Source organism: Thermobia domestica, chromosome 8, assembly GCF_964235325.1.
Source record: "Thermobia domestica chromosome 8, izTheDome1.hap1.1, whole genome shotgun sequence".
NCBI lineage: Eukaryota > Metazoa > Arthropoda > Insecta > Zygentoma > Lepismatidae > Thermobia > Thermobia domestica.
The window spans coordinates 43,563,440-43,585,787 of NC_137461.1; the positions used below are offsets into that span (position 1 = coordinate 43,563,440).

Below are 22,348 nucleotides of genomic sequence, written 5' to 3' on the forward strand. Positions count from 1 at the left end.
TGAGCATTTGCCAACGAACTTAATTATCTAGGTGAACTTTATGAAAGAAGTAAAGTCGTGGTTGGGAATGCGAGGTCGGAACTGTTGGATAAATGGCGCAAATTGTAGGATGGCCATCATTCATTTCAAACTATGCTAGGCCAAACGTATTTTGCAGATTTATATTGGTAATTGTCAATCCCCAACCATGCCGACCATTAGCCAATCTAGGTCCCCAACAGTGCCGATCACTTGTCAACATAAGGCACCACCATGTCAACCTTCAGCCAAGTATTTTGATAGAGTACAAGCTGTATAGAATTGTATATCTCAACTGAGTGAAGAACTAATAACAAGTAAGTTTCGTTTCACAGTGTGAAAGGACAGTAGATATCCAAAGTATCGAAATGCAACTATCAAACTTGAAGTAGTACATCTGTGACTATTGGTTGCAATAGATTAATAATACCAATGACAGAACCTGTTTCTCGGACTCTGAATCCATATAAAAAATCCATCACTCGCTATGTCTTACTTCTTGGTACTATGACGGTAAAAATTGAAACAGAAAATCGTTAGCTTGAAAAAAATCGGGATTGAATAGATGGTTAAGGAAGAAGATAAAACATAATCTTAAGAAACTGAATCAATTGCAAAAAGAAACTGCAATTTGATATCTCTTACTGTTTTTGCTCTATGAAAATCTGTATTGAAACCGGAAGTAGTAGGCTAGCGAAATTCAACCACTTCCGGTTTGAATAGAGGATTAACGGAGGAGATAGAACCTTTTAGGACGCTGAATCAATTGCAAAAACTTCATCTCGACAGCTCATGCCGCTTTTGTTATATGAAAATCAGTATTAAAACCGGAAGTAGTGGTAAATTTCTACCACTACCGGTTTATGAAGATTGTTGTGGGTTGGAACAATATGCTCTTTTGAGGCACAAAATCCATATAGCAGAAAACCACTTGTGGCTATATATTACCATTTTCGTTCTACGGTAATAAATGTATTCTTGGAGAGCTGAATCAATGGCCCAAAAAAAAAAATCGATATCTCTTACCGTTTTTGCTATATGGAAATCATATTCAAACCGGAAGTTGTAATCAATTTCAAGTATTTCTAGTTTTGGTAGAGTGTTGCGGGTTGTGGTAGTATGTTCTCTTGAGACTCTGAGTCGTTTGCAAACAACTGCCTGCCCTTATCTAACACTAATTTTGTTGTCTGGCGGTACATGTTGAAACCGGAAATTGCTAAGTTAAACCACTTCCAGTTTGAATATAGGGTTAAAAGAGAAGATGGAACAAATTCTTGGGACACTGAATCAATACTCAATTAGATGTTATCTACTTTGATCTCTCGAAGGCCTTTGATTCTGTCAGTCATCATCATCATCTTCTTCATAAGCTCTCCAATAGATTTAATGTACATGGCAAATTTCTCTCTCTAATCACAAGCTACTTGAAGGACCGTAAACAGAGAGTTGTTCTTTCAGGGGCGACTTCTAACCCCCAACCCGTGATCTCAGGGGAATGTACTTGGGCCTCTGCTGTTTGTCCTGTATATGGATGATCTCTACACGCACTTCGTGTTCCTTCACTTCGATTATTATCTAAGAAGGAACTCTTGCGACATCTTAATATCCAGACTCCTGAAGTACGCAGAATTATCTCTGACCTGAAGTATCTACATACAATAGTTAATGGAAACTTAAGATCGGAAATATTACTTCAAGAACTATCCTTACGTGTCCCTTCCCGCATCACCCGGAATACCCACCTATTCCATCTTGCCCGTCCTAAGTTGGCTATTATGCAGAGGTCTCTTTTTTATAGAATACCAAACTGTTATAATCAAGTAACAACTGATGTAGACATTTTTTCGACCTACCCAGTGTTTGAAAGAGCAATTAAACGAGTTTTGACGGAATAGTTTTACTTTTACACTCTTTTTCTATGTTGTTGTTATTGTTGTCTTGTTTTCTTTTTTCCTTTTGTTAGCATGTCCCTGTGTAAAATGGCAAAGTTATGCTGTATCTGGGAATTTGTTCAATAAATAAATAAATTACAAGAAATTTCATCTCAATATCTTAAACCGTTTTTGCCCTACGAAAATCACTATTGAAACCGGAAGTAGTAGTAAATTTCAAATACTTCCGGTTTTCGAAATGTGTTGTGAGTTGTAATGAAATACTCTTTTGAGATACTCGATCTATTTCAGAAAACCACTTGCCGCTATCTATTTCGATTTTTGTTCTATTTCGATAAATATTAAAACTGGAAATAGCTATTAGTATCATTTCCGGTTGGAGTAAAAGGTTAATGAGGAAGATGGAATTTATTTTTGGGAACACTGAATCCATTGCAGGAAACCACATTTCTATACCTGTTACAATTTTTGCTCTGTGGAAATTAGTATTGAAACCAGAAGTAATAGTAAATTCGAACCACTTCCGGTTTCGATAGAGTGCTCGAGATAGTCGTACAACGTTGCCTTAAGCCGTTAAATGTTAATCAGAAAACCACTTCTCGGTAACTGTTCCCACTTTCGTTCTATCGCGATAATCGTTGAAATCGGAAATGACTAAAAATTTGAACCACTTTCGATTTGAATGGAGAGTTAACGAACGAGATGAAACCTATTCTTCGAACGCTGAATCGATTACAAAAGTCCAAATTTCGATAGTATCTTACCATTCTTGCTCTGTTTTTCCGTCCACAGACGGACAGTCAAAGCCGTTCCGACAAGCATGCATAGCATATTTTGGAAGCATAAAAGTAAGACACTGGCCTTACACAACAACTGACTGACATCTACCTTCGGAATTACTCTTACCAATATGTGCAGAGGTAACTTAAACTACGAGGGTTGGGGCAAAAGTCATGGCAACTATTTTTTGTCTTGAAGATACCAGTCCGGTTGGAAAATCTGACATATACATACGAAAGGACAAGGTGTTAACTACATGTGTGGACAATGAATACCACTGAAATATCGTAACACACTAATTTATTACGGTAGTATACAGGGCTATATGACCTTCACGGTGCAAAAGAATGACAACACAGTACGCATACAGTTGACATGACAAACCTGAGCATAGAAACCCTCAAAGTAGTCCCCTGCTACTTGCACTACGCGCTGCCAGCGATGTGGGAGGCGTTGAATACCATCCGCCTCAGCATTTGCCACACCATGTGTGAATCGGGTCACCTGTTCGCGCACAGCATTAGCAATGTCCTCGCGTGTTGTAAACCGCCTACCACATAGTGGTTCCTTAATCTTTCGAATGAGATCAAAGTCACCGGATGATATGTCAGGAGAGTACGGTGGGTGGATGACGACACGTGCCACGTCGGTCCGCACACTGACAGGTCGTCCCGAACATTGCTCATCACTGATTGACACAAGTCCTTGCTGAAACTTTCCTACCCACTGTGCTACTGTCCGGTATGGTAGGGCATTATTACCAAGCGCTTCCACTAATTCACTGTGACATTCCATCGCATTTCACCCTCGGAGAACGGCTATTTTGATGGAAGCGCAATGTTCAACACGGGTTACTTCCATCTCGCACGACACTCACCAACTGACTGATTTCACAGGCCTCGCTGTGCTACTACCAGCTATCACAGAGCCATCTGTTGTTCTGCATACACACTATGCTTGCAGAACTTCCACACGACACATAGAAGTTTGTGATCCGCTCACGTATCTGCAAGAAAAAAAATAGTTGCCATGACTTTTGCCCCAACCCTCGTATTAACACAGGAAGCTAATCTTCCACTTAACGGTGAAAAACAGGCGCGTACCCAGAAATTTTTGTTGCAAGGGGTTCAAGCCTTGGGAGGAGGGTAGAATCCTACAAGTCACTACTTTTTGTATTATTGAACGGAAATTTTTCCGTACCCGAAAGGATCATAAGTAATTGTAAAGTACTTTCATCTATGTTTTCAGAAACAATGGTAGATGTAGGTTTATATATATATATATATATATATATATATATATATAGCCTATATATAATAGAAAGAGTACAAATGAAGTGTAAGATCAAATTTTTATTCCACATAAATAATTTCTCTGTTAAACAAGTATAGTTTGATTGAAAAAAGTGTACAAATGTTCGAGGGGAAGTCAAAAAGTAAAGGGACTCGAGAAAAGGTGCATTTATTCTGATGATAGAAAACTGAAACCTACATTTTTTTTTTTTTAATACATAATCTCCCTCCACTTCAACGCGCTTTTCCCAACGTTTTTGATTCCGACGGAAGAAAAAAAAAAGTTTTCGGTTGCACCTGTAATTAATTTTGCACCGCATCAATGATTTCTGCATCGGTACCAACTCTTTTTTCCCTCAGCGCTTCCTTCAATATAATACGTTGAACCATGGCTGATATGTAAAGCGTTGGCGATTTCGTCCACTGTGATTCGTCTGTTTTCCATCCCCATACCCTCAACGACTTTCAAATTGTTCTCAGTCGTTGACGTCGGTGGCCTGCCCGATCTTTCCTCGTCATATAAAGTTCTTCCTTGTTCGAAACGCCCTATTAAGGGTCTTCACTCCAGCGAAATTAAACTACCGCTAATTTTAGAGTTTTTCTGCAATATCTTCAAAACAAATAAAAAATATTGGAAAAGCAGAAACGTAGTGAACTAGACAATACGATTTTGCATGTGATACCGTTATCACAACTCACCTATCTGTTTTCGATTTGCAACTGAAGATAGATTTAGCATTTTTTGCGGGTTCTGTAAATAGCGGTATACCAAAAACAGATAGGTGAATTGTCGTAAAGGTATCACATGCAAAATCGTTTTGTCTAGTTCACTACGTTTCTGCTTTTCCAATATTTTTATTTGTTTTGAAGATATTGCAGAAAAACTCTAAAATTAGGGGTAGTTTGATTTCGCTGTAGTGAAGACCCTTAAGTCGTAGGTCTTGCTTCGTGATCTGTCACCACACTGCACTTGCATTCAACGAATAATTTCCTCCTTGCTGCAGATTGACAATGGAGCTACCATGTTTAACGGTCTTGCTACGCTCCAATGACTAACGCGGGAATAAGAGTGACAGGTTGCATAAAAGTTTAGCAGGCAACACTAATTCAGCGCTAGACAGTGTTGCCACACTTGGTACAATTGTACCAAATTCAGCCCTTCTTTGTCATTCATCGGCCCGTTGGTACCATCGGCCCATTTTCAGCCCCTTTTGTGAAAAAATTGGTACAATTCTACCCAATTCAGCATCATTTAACAAATACTTGTCACATTTTCTAAAGTGCAGGTAAGATTTCTCCTGCATCCCACGTTACTTATACTGTGTGTTTGATTCTTAAAAAATGCTGTTAAACTTGTATCCTGTGGCGTTGCACTGCTTAACACTCAGGAACTTTGTGTAGAAAATTCGTAATTCGAAGTATACTGGGATACAAATGACGCTAGGTGTGCGCATGTGCGCCATGCTTGAAGGAGACGAGAAGGAAGCGGTGTGGTGGAAATATTATCTTCAAACCTTAAAAAGAAATAGAGCCACACAAACACGTTGAATCAAGTGTTGAATATTCTGAAGAAGACCAGCATGTGCTCAAGTAAGTCTATAATTTATGTTATTGCAAAGATTCTACACCAAAAGATAACACGAAAATTACATTGACATAATTGCTGGCTTAGAGGGCTAAGTTGTTTATTAGTGACGCCATATTCACGAATATAAAGATATCCGAACATTTCAGCGTTTTATAGATCTATATCCACACGTTGATTTGTGCTCTTGGAAGAGGGGGGTTGTTTTAGAACATTACCTCTTTCAGTTTCGTGTTATAAAGCCGTGTATTACACTGGTATAAAATTCAGCCCTTTTTGTTTCAATTTGGTACTATTTTTCAGCCCACTTCAGAGCAAGGACTGTGGCAACACTGGCGCTAGATATCTCAATGTTACCACACTCTAGTGCGAGAAATTGCAAGTCCCTTTACTTTAAGAGTTTCCCTTGTATTTTGAGTTAGGAAGTTTTGAAGGACTCCGAACCCACCCCTCTTCTGCGTCCCTGGTGGGGAACAGAATATTTTCTCTCAACTCACTACATTTGAAATGAGATACTTGAAAAAAGAAGAAGAGAATTAACCGCTTAATGTACAGGGTGTTTTAAAACAACACCGACAACGTTTGGGAGGTGATACCTGACACCAAGATAAGACAAAAGGTATAGACCGACCTGGGTGCGGGGGGCCGCGGTGGCTCAGTGGTAGAGCGTTCATCTCTGGTGCTTGGGGTCCCGGGTTCGATCCCAGCCCCCGCCAAGTGAACTTTGTGTGCGTGGGTTTTCTCGGTTTTCTCCCATTTCCTCCCACTTTCTTCATTCCACCATTTCATTCATTACTCATCATCACCGTCTCCTTTAGCCTAACCGGCATAATCGTGGGACGTAAAACTCAAAGATTTCATTTCAACCTGGGTGCACAAATGCTTCTTTTCGGAGTTATAGGCTGCCGAAAACATGAAAATATGAACTTTAAAGGTCAAAGGCTCCAAAACTATGGGACCTACCGTAGTCGGATCAAGGCTTTACTTAGGAACTAATATGAGCACTATCCAAAAATACACGTTTCAGAATCCTGGCGGTACTCACGCAACAATTTTTATAGAGGGAATCTGGCTATGTTCATATAATTTGAAGTACTCACCAACTACCTCTATATAAATTTTTTTCGGAAGTACGGCAGCATTCTGAAACATGGATATTTGGATAGGGCTCATTCTAGTTCCTAAGTAAAGCCTTGACCCGACTACAGTAGATCCCATAGTTTTGGAGCTATCGACCTTTAAAGTTAATCTTTTCTTGTTTTCGGCAGCCTTTAACTCCAAAAGGAAGCATTTGTGCAGCCAGATTGGTCTGTAGTTTTTGTCTTATCTTGGTGTCAGGAATCACCTCCCAGACGCTGTCGGTGTTGTTTTGAAACACCCTGTGTATAATCAAGGGTCGTGTTACTAAAATGAAAAATGAGAAACATCCTCATGTAAATATTAATAGTAATGAATAAAAGAAAAGACATGGACGTGGAACACGAATTAAGAGTTCAACTAACTTGAGTTGAGTGGAGAAAGTATTTGCTGTCAGGAAAAAGAAAGTGATGATGGGCTGGACAACCTGTTGAAAGTGATGATGGGCTGGACAACCTGTTGATTTGAGTGCGGGGAATTTGTGAGGAGAGATACGTAATCACGGCAATATCTCACGAAGGTCAATACCTACTACGAAGAAAATGGAAAACACATGGCAACTTCAAAGATTGTGTATGTGAAACTTTGGATCCTGGCTGTACAAAGGAGAAGCACATCTAGATATTATTTCAGGTAAGTACACATAGATTATGGTTCGCTATTTGTTTTCTAAATAGCAGTTCCCCATTCATCATTGACAAATAAAATATTCTTAAATGTTAGTAATCAACGAACTTAAAAATTTCGTTACTAAATTATCTATGTCCGTGTGTGTCTGTCTGTCCGTCTGTCTGTTGTTTGCGATTTCTTTTTTCAATTTTGAACAATGCAGTCGATAGAGTACCAAAAACTATCTGAGAAAGTGGTTAAATTTTTCGCGTCACTCTTAACCGTTCCCGAGATATTGGCCAAAAAATGGCCGATTTCAAGAGATTTAAGATCTCGGGAACCTTAATTCATATAGAGATCATATTCGTGTTGATCAATACCTAAGAGGATGGTAAATATTTTAGTGCCAAAAAGTAACCGGTGGTCACTGTAAAACTGGTCACTGATTTGGCCAGTGGCCACCAATTAATATCGATACCAAAATATTCAACATCCTCTTGGGTATTGATTAACACCAATATCATCTCTCTATGATTTACCGCTCCCGTGATACTGCAATAATAAAAAAAAAAAAATAGTTCCGATTTCGGTAGATTTAAGGAGCCATATCTCGGGAACTGTACATCATAGAAAGATGATATTTTGCGATTTTTGCGAGAAACAGAAGAAGGTGCGGATAAAATTATTTATTTTTACATGAAGGAACAATCGCAGTTATCCTTCCCGCTCCATCTCTCCATTCTTTTTAAGTTCGTTATGGAGATGCTCTTGGAGCATTCTCAACTGGATTTACTATGTATATGTTAGAAACCTCTAGCAGTTTTTTTTTAAAAATAATAAACTATGCAGAAAATTAGAATCAAGTATACATTAAATAAAATTACCGCCAAATTTAGTGTCTGACTGTTGCGGTAGCTGATCGAGTTTTTATTATTTCCAAACTATGCAACATATAAATAGCGGAAGCCCTATATGTAGAACGACTATGTCCAACCATTGATCTGCAGACAGGTATCAGAACGAAATCATCTACAATTTCCAATTTCTATGGTAATCGCAATAGAACAAAAACAGTAAAAGATATTGGAAACAGTTTTCTGACATAAATTCAGTGTCCAAAGGATGGCTCCATTTTTCTCTCTCTCACTCTCTGTCTTCAAACCGGAAGTGGTAAATATCTACAAATTTCCGGTTTCAATGTTAATCGTAATAGAGGGAAAACTATAAAAGATAGTGAGAAACTGTTTTCTGATATAGATTCAGCGTTCAAAGGATGGCTTTGTAATTCTATCTTCTCTATGACAACATACTGTTCCGCCGTGAAGCGCTCCTTTCCTATCCGTACAGAAAACAGATAACAACCATGCGCTATTCGGCGCTGCGTGACTACTAACCAGAAAGACAACAGATGAAAATAATGTAATACAGTACAACCCCTCAAATCCGAACTAATTGGGGGTGAAGTCTGTTCGGATTTCGGGGGGTTCGGATTACCCGGGAAATAATATTACGTACTTATTTCGTCACTGAATTGGCGGTAAAACAACGACTGAGGTTAGACAGGGTGGCCCAGTGGTCGAAAGGGCAGTGACCTTGACTGGCGGGTGTACACTCATGTCCAAAATGATTGTCGCATATCTATAACTGTCTTCTTGTAAGAATATAATTAGATAATGATTTTTAATAAGGATGAAGTCTAAAAATGTTAAAACCTTAAAAAAAACTAAATTTGAGTCATTAAATCTATTTTTTTTTTCATTTTCCATCTGTAGTTATTTTTTTTTCTCCTGAGAACGTGTTCGGATTTGCCAGGTTTTCGGATTTCCGGGGTTCGGACTTGAGGGGTTGTACTGTATTCAGTGCTACCAAGTTACTAGAACAAGAATGGCGGGCATTTCAAAAGTTGCGTTCTTTATGAAACACCCTATACATTGATAAAATGCTTCAGGAACACAATAATCACCTTTTATCAGTGTTCAAAAATATATAAGTTATTACACAATATACTCCAATAATAAATATAGTTTGAATTTAAAGCCTGTGACAAACATCTTGGCATTTCAGCTAAACGAATAAAATGCAAGCTCTGGCGCGAAGTTGCCAAGTGGTAAAGGGGTGTGGCTATGGCTAAGCAGACAAACTACAGCGTGATCAGGTGACAGGGGATAGACATGGATGCAGGGCCGGATTTCCTAATAGGCCCGGTAGGCCCGGGCCTATGGGCGCACGGCCGAGAGAAAAAAATAAAAAATATCTAGAAATAAAAATAAATAGCCATAACTTAACATATTTTTTGAATTGATTTTAAAAATCAGGCTAATAAAGCATTCTGATTTTGAAGTTCATTGGAACAAATAATTGTTGGTAAAGTTAAACTATTTTTCAGCATTATGCATCAACTTCGTTACAACATTGATCTCAAACACGGGAGAACTGGCTGTAGATGTGTCGTTGAGCGGTAGGCATCGTATTGCCACTGCCACTAGGCTGGCTACCGCTACTGCTCGGAGTGATTAGGAGCGCATGCGCCATGTGCGTGCCAATGTTCAAATCACTGCTCCAGACTAGTAACTTTAGCCAGACTAGGGGGCGGAAAAAATTATTGGGCCTAGGGGCGCCAAAATGCTAAATCCGGCCCTGCATGGATGTGTACAAAATAAACGTGGCAATACCGCTAGCCTCTGATTTACTAGCAGTATTTCAAGGAACTTGGTGCGCCGCCTTCAAATGCTAAGATGTTTGTCACGCCGTTTAGTAATTTCACATTTTTCGTGGATCTCTCACAACATGCAAAAATTCTGATAACTTCTAGATAAAATTAAAGGAAAAAAAAACGGGGCATAAATTTTGTACCTAAATTTACAAAATGAGATATGAAAATTTTCGAGATGAGACGAGACTAGAAAATATTTTGATAATCGATACGTGAAAAGAAATAATTCTTTGACAATCGAGACGAGACGAGACTTTTACAAAATTTGCGAGCTCGTCTCGTACCTTCGACGATACTACTTTTTACTCATTTTTCAAAAGAGAGGTATAAACTTCTAAAGCATTATGAAGTAAATACAGTTGATAATACCTAAGTACTGTATATCCTTGATTGACAGTATGAGGTACTAGTTTGAAATCAGTTCAGAAATATTATAGAATTTTAATGAGTGAATACAAACTTAATGGTTAGATAATGAAAGAACACAGAAAGAGAATAATAAACATAGAGACAAAAAAAAAAAGTTAAAAGGTAGCTCTTACTGAAATAACCTTAATGTTACCAAACTTTTTATTTATTTATTTATTTTTTTATTTTTGTGCACATCTAAACTAAATCATAACTACTAACATCGGTAATAGAATGCATCTTGTTAACGCATTGTCACAAACCACATTACCGCAAACAACAAAAATTCGGGAGTCAAGATTAGGACATTTTACGAGTAAAAGCTATTAATGAAGATAGAAATACTGATTTCTTATTTATCCAGGTGACATTTCTCTAACTGTGGTAGTACTTAAGGTAGATATAAGTTATTTAAACATTAATACCATGTAATTCTTCATGATAAAAATACTGTACGCAAAATACTTTCGGTATTTACTTAAAGCTAGTAAATCAGATTCAACACCAAGGTCATTTTACACCAGCATCATGACTATAATAATTCTATAAGCTCGGAAATGAACAAAAGTAACGTTTTATACTCTATACAAGGCAAACTGGTAAAAAAAAAAAAAAAACTGTTATTGTATTCAGTGTATTCAACATTCTCTGACTTCAACATCTGGAGAAAAGTGCTTACAAGAATGTTTCAACTTCCGGAACAAGCATAAATGTTTCAACTCTTTCACGCTCTGCACCTCAGAGGTGGAACGATTTTCAATTTTATCTCATGGAGGGTTTACAACTAGATAGCGCTCATGTCCAAGTGTACACCGTATCGCTGTTTGGCTCAAACTGAGAGGATCATACATAGATTAGAGTGTGTGCTATGCGTCACATTCCAGTGACTCTTCTTTCCTCGACAGCATTTTCCCACTGCTGATAATACTCAAATACGCTGTCATCAGGGAGGGAGGTTGAAGGCAGGGCATCAAGGTGGCTCAGTAGTAAAGTTCTCACTTATAGTGCGTGGGGCCCCTGGTTCAATCCCGGTCAAATAAGCTTGTGGTGGGTCCATGGGTTTTCTTGGGGTACTCCAGTTTCCTCCCACATTCTCATTCCTTTATTTCTTCCGTCTCCCTTATCCTAACGGACACGTCAAACTGAACCATTTCCTTTCATCACGGTTGGCTGATTAGACGTTAAAAAAAAAAGCTTTCTACGTGACATAAAATACTATATTGTTATAAATGATTGAAGCGATTTCATAAATTCACTGTAGCTCTAGTAATTGAGATATTGTAACAAAATTCAACAGTAACGTAGAAAAACTCAAAAGAGTTTTGTTTGTTGCAGGTGTACTTCAGATTTCTCCCACGAGAGCGCAGCAGTGAAGTGAGGCAAGATGGCGACAGGCGCCGAGAAAGCATTTCATGTCATGGAATCTACGCTCTCTTGACCTAACCCCATGCGTAGGCCTTTGTTCTTTTGTGTAGGGTTATGTGAAAGATTCAGTGTTCACACCTCTTCTACCAGCGAGCCTGCATCAACAATGCTTTTGAACTCATTGATAGGGACATGTTGCGCCGAGTATGGGAAGAACTTGATTTTCGGTTTGATGTCTGTCGAATCACTAAGTGGGCACAAATCGAACATTTGTAATTGTTAACAATCGCAATATACAGTTATTATAAAGCTGTGAAATCGCTCCAATCATTTATAATAACCCTGTATGTAAAATATGTGAAAAACTAGAGGCAAGTCGGCAAATTTTAAAAAAGAAATCCTTTCTGTGTGCTGGTTACTATTTAGTTCGCGATAAATAAAATGGCTTTAAAGATTCCTCCCAAATTTAAATGGGCTCTCGCTGGATTTATTTATTTATTTATTTATTTATTTCATAAGGACAACACAACAGGCTTAATGCCCAGTTATAGTGTCGTATACAGAATTATTTAAAATACACTATTATACATACACAAATATACGTTATCTAGTTATACGTAAGTTATTACATGATAATTCTTTTGAACTTGTTCTCTGGCATACTAAACACATCTATTACATGAAGTCTAATCATTTCATTATAGGAAGCACACATTCTCCACAGAGGAGACTTATGTAATATTTTTGTTCTTGCTTTTCTACAATAGAATGTCCCAGCGTTTGCTGTTCTAGTCTTACCTGTTGGGACACGTAATAATACTTCTGAAACTAATTCTGGACAATCAATTTTACCATTTAATAATTTATGTAAGAACAACAAATCAAAAACACATCTCCTTTTTTCTAATGTTTGAAAATTAAAACTCCTTACCAAGTCTTCATAGGAGACATACTTTGGATAGAAACCGGTTTTCTTGTATGTAAGCATCTTTAAGAATTAAATTGTATATTTTCTATTGCATCAGTGTATTTAATGACATTTGGTGTCCAAACAGTACAACAGTATTCTAATTTTGACCTCACATATGAAAAATATAACCTTATAAATGTTGATTGTTTGCAGAAATCCTGTCCTATCCTATAAATTAAACATAGGTTTCTATATGCACTACACGTTATCGCGTCAATGTGTTGAGTAAAGGTTAATTTGCTATCAAATATAACTCCCAGATCTTTGATAGTATTTGGGGTAGACAAGGAAGTGCCATTTATTGTATACGTAAAATTAATTTGATTTTCTTTCCTCGTGAAAGATACAGATTTGCATTTGGAAACATTCAGGACTAATTTATTCTTATCACACCGGATTGAGCAGTATTATAAACTGCCATATTGATTTACGTAAAGTCTTGGATAAGAAATAAATAGTAGTTTTTTTCCGCGCATGATTATGTTTTAAAAACACTCCGTAATGTTTTACGTTTTAAATCCTCTGCAGAAGACAAGTTATTCCTCTGCAGTGGAAGCCATGATGATTAGGGTGGGCCGAAAAAACCTTTTTTTTTTAATTTCGATTGGCCGGGTTGCGGAAAAGTTGCCTCGTGTTAGTGGTAGTCAACACACAAAATTTGGATTTTTTTGGTCAACTCCTTCCTTTGACTCATCGGACTTAAATATTTTTATAACTGCAGCTATGCAACCCGCATGACACTACGAAGAAAATTGTGCTGCACAGCCATTTTTGTTTTGAATTTCGATTGGACGGGTTGTGGAAAAGTTGCCTCTTGTTAGTAGTAGTCTACACAGAAAATTTGGATTTTTTTGGTCATCCCCTTCCTTTGTCTGATTGGACTTGAATATTTTTATAGCTGCAGCTATGCAACCCGCACGACACTACGAAGAAAATTGTGGTGCACAGATATAATCTTTGGCTCTTTTTCACACTGAAGCATTCTGAGGCTGAATATAAAATGCAAGATAAAAGTGAGATGCAATATTGTTCCTATGTGGTTAAAAATGATAATCAATTAGACGAAGAAATTGTATTGATGTTTTCGAAGCACATTATGAATATAGGTCATGAAAAATTGTTGATAAACCTTCCCTTATATCTTTAGATCGTCTTGGCACATACACTCCGAAAATCCCCAGAATTCGCCATGAGGAGGTGGCTGCAAATTGATCTCTACCCGCCCACCCACTTGCTTCCATTTTTTGGCTCATTTACATTTGATATTCCTGCTGGGAGTTCAATTTTTGCATTTTTTCGAGACTAATTTTGCCATAATAAAGGCTTCTCTTCGATCCGCTCCACACACTAACGCTGACGCTTCTGGAACTAGTTGTATCATCCTCTCCACCGTTTGCGTACAGGGGTGCTGATCCTAGGGGGCCAAGGTGGCCTAGGCCCCCCCAAAGCTCATGTGGGCCCCCTTATTGTATTTAACAGTGTACAATAATTGGCGTACTTTCAAAGCAATTTGTCTTAAAATCCTCATTTATGCCTTCTGCATCTGAATGGGCCCCCCAAATTTACAGGGAAATCAGCGCCCTTGCTTGCGTATGGCACGGGAAACATCTAATATCCTCAGAAGCTGTAGCCACCGTTATAATATGTTCTTCTCTCTGGCTCGAAAAAAATTTCCTTGTTAATGGTGGCTTGGTGATATCCGTTGAGAAACAATCGATCATCTCATGATATGTACCTATTTGCGTTAGTTTACTTTCGGAACAAATTCATGTAGATTTGATCTCTTTCTTTGTCGATACTTTTTATTATTATTATTATAATTACTCTTCTCCATCCTAAAACTTGTGTAAATGTTTTGCTGACATACTGTGCAAGCTAACGAAATGCTTCTTCGGGATCGGAGTGCAAATATATAATCGGAGAATGCGAGAACCTGTCATGGACCATCGGGACATGACAATTGGCCCAAGCTTTTCCTTCAGAAGGTCTGGCGGACACAAACCTTCTGAAATGGGTCGACAAATGTCCAAAAGGTATTGCTGATCATTACTCAAATCTTTTAACACCATTTTGTCAGGTCAGGCCAGCGCCGAAACACACAGACCGCTCGACTGTGTATAAAATTATAATGTCTCCGACTTATTATAAAACAATGCTTTACGTATTATTATCATAATTGTGTACAACGTTGTAGATAATGTATTTTCTATTATAGCACAGCCGATTTCAAAATTACTTCATATCAGATTACTTGTTTAAAATTTTCTTTACAATATAAACAGGTCTAAAAGAAATTGTTCACGATATACGCGAAAAAAGCTGCAAACCACATAGGAACAATATTGCATCTCACTTTTATCTTGCATTTTGTATTCAGCCTCAGAATGCTTCTTTGTGAAAAACAACCAAAGGTTATATCTGTGCACCACAATTTTCTTCGTAGTGTCGTGTGGGTTGCATAGCTGCAGCTATAAAATATTCAAGTTCGATGAGGCAAAGGAAGGGTTGATCAAAAAAATCCAAATTTTCTGTGTAAACTACTACTAACACGAGGCAACTTTTCCGCAACCCGGCCAATCGAAATTCAAAAAAAAAAAAAAAAAAAAATTACGGCTCTTCCTAATGATGATATTAGAGACGATTGTACAGGGTGGCCCAAAAGTAGGTAGACAGACCTACATCGATCAAGTATGACATTTTAATTGATTAAGATGAATTTATTTGCTTCGGTTTGTTCCGAGCTTTAAGGTATAAGTGAAAATAAATTAAGAACAGATAAGGAAGAAACTAAGTCAACACCTGTATAAATAACCATAAGTAAATGATATAAAATGTCATGATTGATCAGTACGGGACTGTATACTTACTTTTGGGCCACCTTATATACAATTAAGCTGACCATAGGGAAAAAATATTTATGGAAATCCTTTTTTGCGTTTCTATGGGTATAAATGATTTTCAAAAGAACAACAAGAAATGAATATAATCCAATTCTGACACTGTCGTTACGCAGTGGCATAATAAAGAAATCGCAGATGTGAACATCTAATTAGGCAAATGCAAATATAAAAATTCCATTACACAGCCACATAAAAAATAAAAGTTCTGTGCACCAGATCCCACGTTATGGATTCAATAAATTTTGTTACACAGAATCCAAATTTCGAAACCATAGGGACATTGACGACCAGCTCAATTTTGTATTATGGGCCGAAAGCGTGTGTCCTCCCTATCTAAAATCGCTTATTTTTTCGCCTATAAAATACTTGAAACGATCAATCAACCTGGGGTTTCGAAATTTGAATTCTGTGTAGGAAAACACATCGAATCCATACCCAGAAATCCACTGCACAGATTTTTTTTCTTGTATTGCTGTGTTACACGTAGCCTCCTTATCCAAAATTACTCAATTTTTTCGCCCATAACAAAAAATTGAAAAGGTCGATCGTCCTGGGGTTTCGAAATTTTTAACCTGTGTAATAATATACATCGAATTCATACCTTAGGGTTCACTGCCAGATCTTTTTTTATTCAAAATCACTCAAGGTTTTCGCCCATAACAAAAAATTGAAAAGGTCAATCGTCCTGGGGTTTCGAAATTTTTAACCTGTGTAATAATATACATCGAATTCATACCTTAGGGTTCACTGCCAGATCTTTTTTTATTCAAAATCACTCAAGGTTTTCGCCCATAACAAAAAATTGAAAAGGTCAATCGTTCTGGGGTTTCGAAATTTGGAATCTGTGTAATAAAATACATCGAATTCATACCTTGGGGTTCACTGCCAGATCTTTTTTCCTAATTCAAAATCACTCATTTTTCGCCCATAACAAAAAAATTGAAAAGGTCAATCGTCTTGGGGTTTCGAAATTTGGAACCTGTGTAATAAAATACATCGAATTCATACCTTGGGGTTCACTGCCAGATCTTTTTTTCTAACTCGAAATCACTCAAGTTTTTCGCCCATAACAAAAATTTGATAATTTCAATCGTCCTGGGGTTTCAAAATTTGGAATCTGTGTAATAAAATACATAGAATTCATACCTTGGGGTCCACTGCCAGATCTTTTGTTTAATTCAAAATCACTCAAGTTTTTCGCCCATAACAAAAAATTGAAAAGGTCAATATTCCTGTGGTTTCAAAATTTGGAATCTTTGTAATAAAATACATAGAATTCATACCTTGGGGTTCACTGCCAGATCTTTCTTTTATTCAAAATCACTTGTTTTTCGCCCATAACAAAAAATTGAAAAGGTCAATATTCCTGTGGTTTCAAAATTTGGAATCTTTGTAATAAAATACATAGAATTCATACCTTGGGGTTCACTGCCAGATCTTTCTTTTATTCAAAATCACTTGTTTTCCGCCCATAACAAAAAATTGAAAAGATCAATATTCCTGTGGTTTCAAAATTTGGAATCTTTGTAATAAAATACATAGAATTCATACCTTGGGGTTCACTGCCAGATCTTTTTTTTATTCAAAATCACTTGTTTTTCGCCCATAACAAAAAATTGAAAAGGTCAATATTCCTGTGGTTTCAAAATTTGGAATCTTTGTAATAAAATACATAGAATTCATACCTTGTGGTTCACTGCCAGATCTTTCTTTTATTCAAAATCACTTGTTTTTCGCCCATAACAAAAAATTGAAAAGGTCAATATTCCTGTGGTTTCAAAATTTGGAATCTTTGTAATAAAATACATAGAATTCATACCTTGGGGTTCACTGCCAGATCTTTCTTTTATTCAAAATCACTTGTTTTTCGCCCATAACAAAAAATTGAAAAGGTCACTATTCCTGTGGTTTCAAAATTTGGAATCTTTGTAATAAAATACATAGAATTCATACCTTGGGGTTCACTGCCAGATCTTTCTTTTATTCAAAATCACTTGTTTTTCGCCCATAAAAAAAATTGAAAAGTTCAATATTCCTGTGGTTTCAAAATTTGGAATCTTTGTAATAAAATACATAGAATTCATACCTTGGGGTTCACTGCCAGATCTTTCTTTTATTCAAAATCACTTGTTTTTCGCCCATAACAAAAAATTGAAAAGGTCAATATTTCTGTGGTTTCAAAATTTGGAATCTTTGTAATAAAATACATAGAATTCATACCTTGGGGTTCACTGCCAGATCTTTCTTTTATTCAAAATCACTTGTTTTTCGCCCATAACAAAAAATTGAAAAGGTCAATATTCCTGTGGTTTCAAAATTTGGAATCTTTGTAATAAAATACATAGAATTCATACCTTGGGGTTCACTGCCAGATCTTTCTTTTATTCAAAATCACTTGTTTTTCGCCCATAACAAAAAATTGAAAAGGTCAATATTCCTGTGGTTTCAAAATTTGGAATCTTTGTAATAAAATACATAGAATTCATACCTTGGGGTTCACTGCCAGATCTTTTTTTTATTCAAAATCACTTGTTTTTCGCCCATAACAAAAAATTGAAAAGGTCAATATTCCTGTGGTTTCAAAATTTGGAATCTTTGTAATAAAATACATAGAATTCATACCTTGGGGTTCACTGCCAGATCTTTCTTTTATTCAAAATCACTTGTTTTTCGCCCATAACAAAAAATTGAAAAGGTCAATATTATTGTGGTTTCAAAATTTGGAATCTTTGTAATAAAATACATAGAATTCATACCTTGGGGTTCACTGCCAGATCTTTCTTTTATTCAAAATCACTTGTTTTTCGCCCATAACAAAAAATTGAAAAGGTCAATATTCCTGTGGTTTCAAAATTTGGAATCTTTGTAATAAAATACATAGAATTCATACCTTGGGGTTCACTGCCAGATCTTTCTTTTATTCAAAATCACTTGTTTTTCGCCCATAACAAAAAATTGAAAAGTTCAATATTCCTGTGGTTTCAAAATTTGGAATCTTTGTAATAAAATACATAGAATTCATACCTTGGGGTTCACTGCCAGATCTTTCTTTTATTCAAAATCACTTGTTTTTCGCCCATAACAAAAAATTGAAAAGTTCAATATTACTGTGGTTTCAAAATTTGGAATCTTTGTAATAAAATACATAGAATTCATACCTTGGGGTTCACTGCCAGAACTTTTTTTTATTCAAAATCACTTGTTTTTCGCCCATAACAAAAAATTGAAAAGGTCAATATTCCTGTGGTTTCAAAATTTGGAATCTTTGTAATAAAATACATAGAATTCATACCTTGGGGTTCACTGCCAGATCTTTTTTTTATTCAAAATCACTTGTTTTTCGCCCATAACAAAAAATTGAAAAGGTCAATATTCCTGTGGTTTCAAAATTTGGAATCTTTGTAATAAAATACATAGAATTCATACCTTGGGGTTCACTGCCAGATCTTTTTTTATTCAAAATCACTTGTTTTTCGCCCATAACAAAAAATTGAAAAGGTCAATATTCCTGTGGTTTCAAAATTTGGAATCTTTGTAATAAAATACATAGAATTCATACCTTGGGGTTCACTGCCAGATGTTTTTTTTTATTCAAAATCACTTGTTTTTCGCCCATAACAAAAAATTGAAAAGGTCAATATTCCTGTGGTTTCAAAATTTGGAATCTTTGTAATAAAATACATAGAATTCATACCTTGGGGTTGACTGCCAGATCTTTCTTTTATTCAAAATCACTTGTTTTTCGCCCATAACAAAAAATTGAAAAGGTCAATATTCCTGTGGTTTCAAAATTTGGAATCTTTGTAATAAAATACATAGAATTCATACCTTGGGGTTCACTGCCAGATCTTTTTTTTATTCAAAATCACTTGTTTTTCGCCCATAACAAAAAATTGAAAAGGTCAATATTCCTGTGGTTTCAAAATTTGGAATCTTTGTAATAAAATACATAGAATTCATACCTTGGGGTTCACTGCCAGATCTTTTTTTTATTCAAAATCACTTGTTTTTCGCCCATAACAAAAAATTGAAAAGGTCAATATTCCTGTGGTTTCAAAATTTGGAATCTTTGTAATAAAATACATAGAATTCATACCTTGGGGTTCACTGCCAGATCTTTTTTTATTCAAAATCACTCAAGGTTTTCGCCCATAACAAAAAATTGAAAAGGTCAATCGTCCTGGGGTTTCGAAATTTTTAACCTGTGTAATAATATACATCGAATTCATACCTTAGGGTTCACTGCCAGATCTTTTTTTATTCAAAATCACTCAAGGTTTTCGCCCATAACAAAAAATTGAAAAGGTCAATCGTTCTGGGGTTTCGAAATTTGGAATCTGTGTAATAAAATACATCGAATTCATACCTTGGGGTTCACTGCCAGATCTTTTTTCCTAATTCAAAATCACTCATTTTTCGCCCATAACAAAAAAATTGAAAAGGTCAATCGTCTTGGGGTTTCGAAATTTGGAACCTGTGTAATAAAATACATCGAATTCATACCTTGGGGTTCACTGCCAGATCTTTTTTTCTAACTCGAAATCACTCAAGTTTTTCGCCCATAACAAAAATTTGATAATTTCAATCGTCCTGGGGTTTCAAAATTTGGAATCTGTGTAATAAAATACATAGAATTCATATCTTGGGGTCCACTGCCAGATCTTTTGTTTAATTCAAAATCACTCAAGTTTTTCGCCCATAACAAAAAATTGAAAAGTTCAATATTCCTGTGGTTTCAAAATTTGGAATCTTTGTAATAAAATACATAGAATTCATACCTTGGGGTTCACTGCCAGATCTTTTTTTTATTCAAAATCACTTGTTTTTCGCCCATAACAAAAAATTGAAAAGGTCAATATTCCTGTGGTTTCAAAATTTGGAATCTTTGTAATAAAATACATAGAATTCATACCTTGGGGTTCACTGCCAGATCTTTTTTTTATTCAAAATCACTTGTTTTTCGCCCTAACAAAAAATTGAAAAGGTCAATATTCCTGTGGTTTCAAAATTTGGAATCTTTGTAATAAAATACATAGAATTCATACCTTGGGGTTCACTGCCAGATCTTTTTTTTATTCAAAATCACTTGTTTTTCGCCCATAACAAAAAATTGAAAAGTTCAATATTCCTGTGGTTTCAAAATTTGGAATCTTTGTAATAAAATACATAGAATTCATACCTTCGGGTTCACTGCCAGATCTTTCTTTTATTCAAAATCACTTGTTTTTCGCCCATAACAAAAAATTGAAAAGGTCAATATTCCTGTGGTTTCAAAATTTGGAATCTTTGTAATAAAATACATAGAATTCATACCTTGGGGTTCACTGCCACATCTTTTTTTTATTCAAAATCACTTGTTTTTCGCCCATAACAAAAAATTGAAAAGGTCAATATTCCTGTGGTTTCAAAATTTGGAATCTTTGTAATAAAATACATAGAATTCATACCTTGGGGTTCACTGCCAGATCTTTCTTTTATTCAAAATCACTTGTTTTTCGCCCATAACAAAAAATTGAAAAGGTCAATATTCCTGTGGTTTCAAAATTTGGAATCTTTGTAATAAAATACATAGAATTCATACCTTGGGGTTCACTGCCAGATCTTTTTTTTATTCAAAATCACTTGTTTTTCGCCCATAACAAAAAATTGAAAAGGTCAATATTCCTGTGGTTTCAAAATTTGGAATCTTTGTAATAAAATACATAGAATTCATACCTTGGGGTTCACTGCCAGATCTTTTTTTTATTCAAAATCACTTGTTTTTCGCCCATAACAAAAAATTGAAAAGGTCAATATTCCTGTGGTTTCAAAATTTGGAATCTTTGTAATAAAATACATAGAATTCATACCTTGGGGTTCACTGCCAGATCTTTTTTTATTCAAAATCACTCAAGGTTTTCGCCCATAACAAAAAATTGAAAAGGTCAATCGTCCTGGGGTTTCGAAATTTTTAACCTGTGTAATAATATACATCGAATTCATACCTTAGGGTTCACTGCCAGATCTTTTTTTATTCAAAATCACTCAAGGTTTTCGCCCATAACAAAAAATTGAAAAGGTCAATCGTTCTGGGGTTTCGAAATTTGGAATCTGTGTAATAAAATACATCGAATTCATACCTTGGGGTTCACTGCCAGATCTTTTTTCCTAATTCAAAATCACTCATTTTTCGCCCATAACAAAAAAATTGAAAAGGTCAATCGTCTTGGGGTTTCGAAATTTGGAACCTGTGTAATAAAATACATCGAATTCATACCTTGGGGTTCACTGCCAGATCTTTTTTTCTAACTCGAAATCACTCAAGTTTTTCGCCCATAACAAAAATTTGATAATTTCAATCGTCCTGGGGTTTCAAAATTTGGAATCTGTGTAATAAAATACATAGAATTCATATCTTGGGGTCCACTGCCAGATCTTTTGTTTAATTCAAAATCACTCAAGTTTTTCGCCCATAACAAAAAATTGAAAAGTTCAATATTCCTGTGGTTTCAAAATTTGGAATCTTTGTAATAAAATACATAGAATTCATACCTTGGGGTTCACTGCCAGATCTTTTTTTTATTCAAAATCACTTGTTTTTCGCCCATAACAAAAAATTGAAAAGGTCAATATTCCTGTGGTTTCAAAATTTGGAATCTTTGTAATAAAATACATAGAATTCATACCTTGGGGTTCACTG

The 22,348-nt window shown here is 35.9% G+C and overlaps 1 pseudogene across 2 annotated transcripts in view; it reads left to right on the forward strand.

Moving 5' to 3' along the window:
* The window catches only part of LOC145691704 (glucose dehydrogenase [FAD, quinone] pseudogene), a 158,785-nt pseudogene that overhangs the window by 65,298 nt on the left and 71,139 nt on the right, over positions 1-22,348 (forward strand). Inside the window, exon 1 of one of the 2 annotated variants that reach the window (XR_014132502.1) lies at positions 7,191-7,337. The exons of the other annotated variant lie outside the window; for it this stretch is intronic. The product of XR_014132502.1 is annotated as a glucose dehydrogenase [FAD, quinone] pseudogene, transcript variant X3 (transcript). Of the gene's footprint in view, positions 1-7,190; positions 7,338-22,348 lie in introns of those variants that run through there. 2 annotated transcript variants of the gene reach the window in all.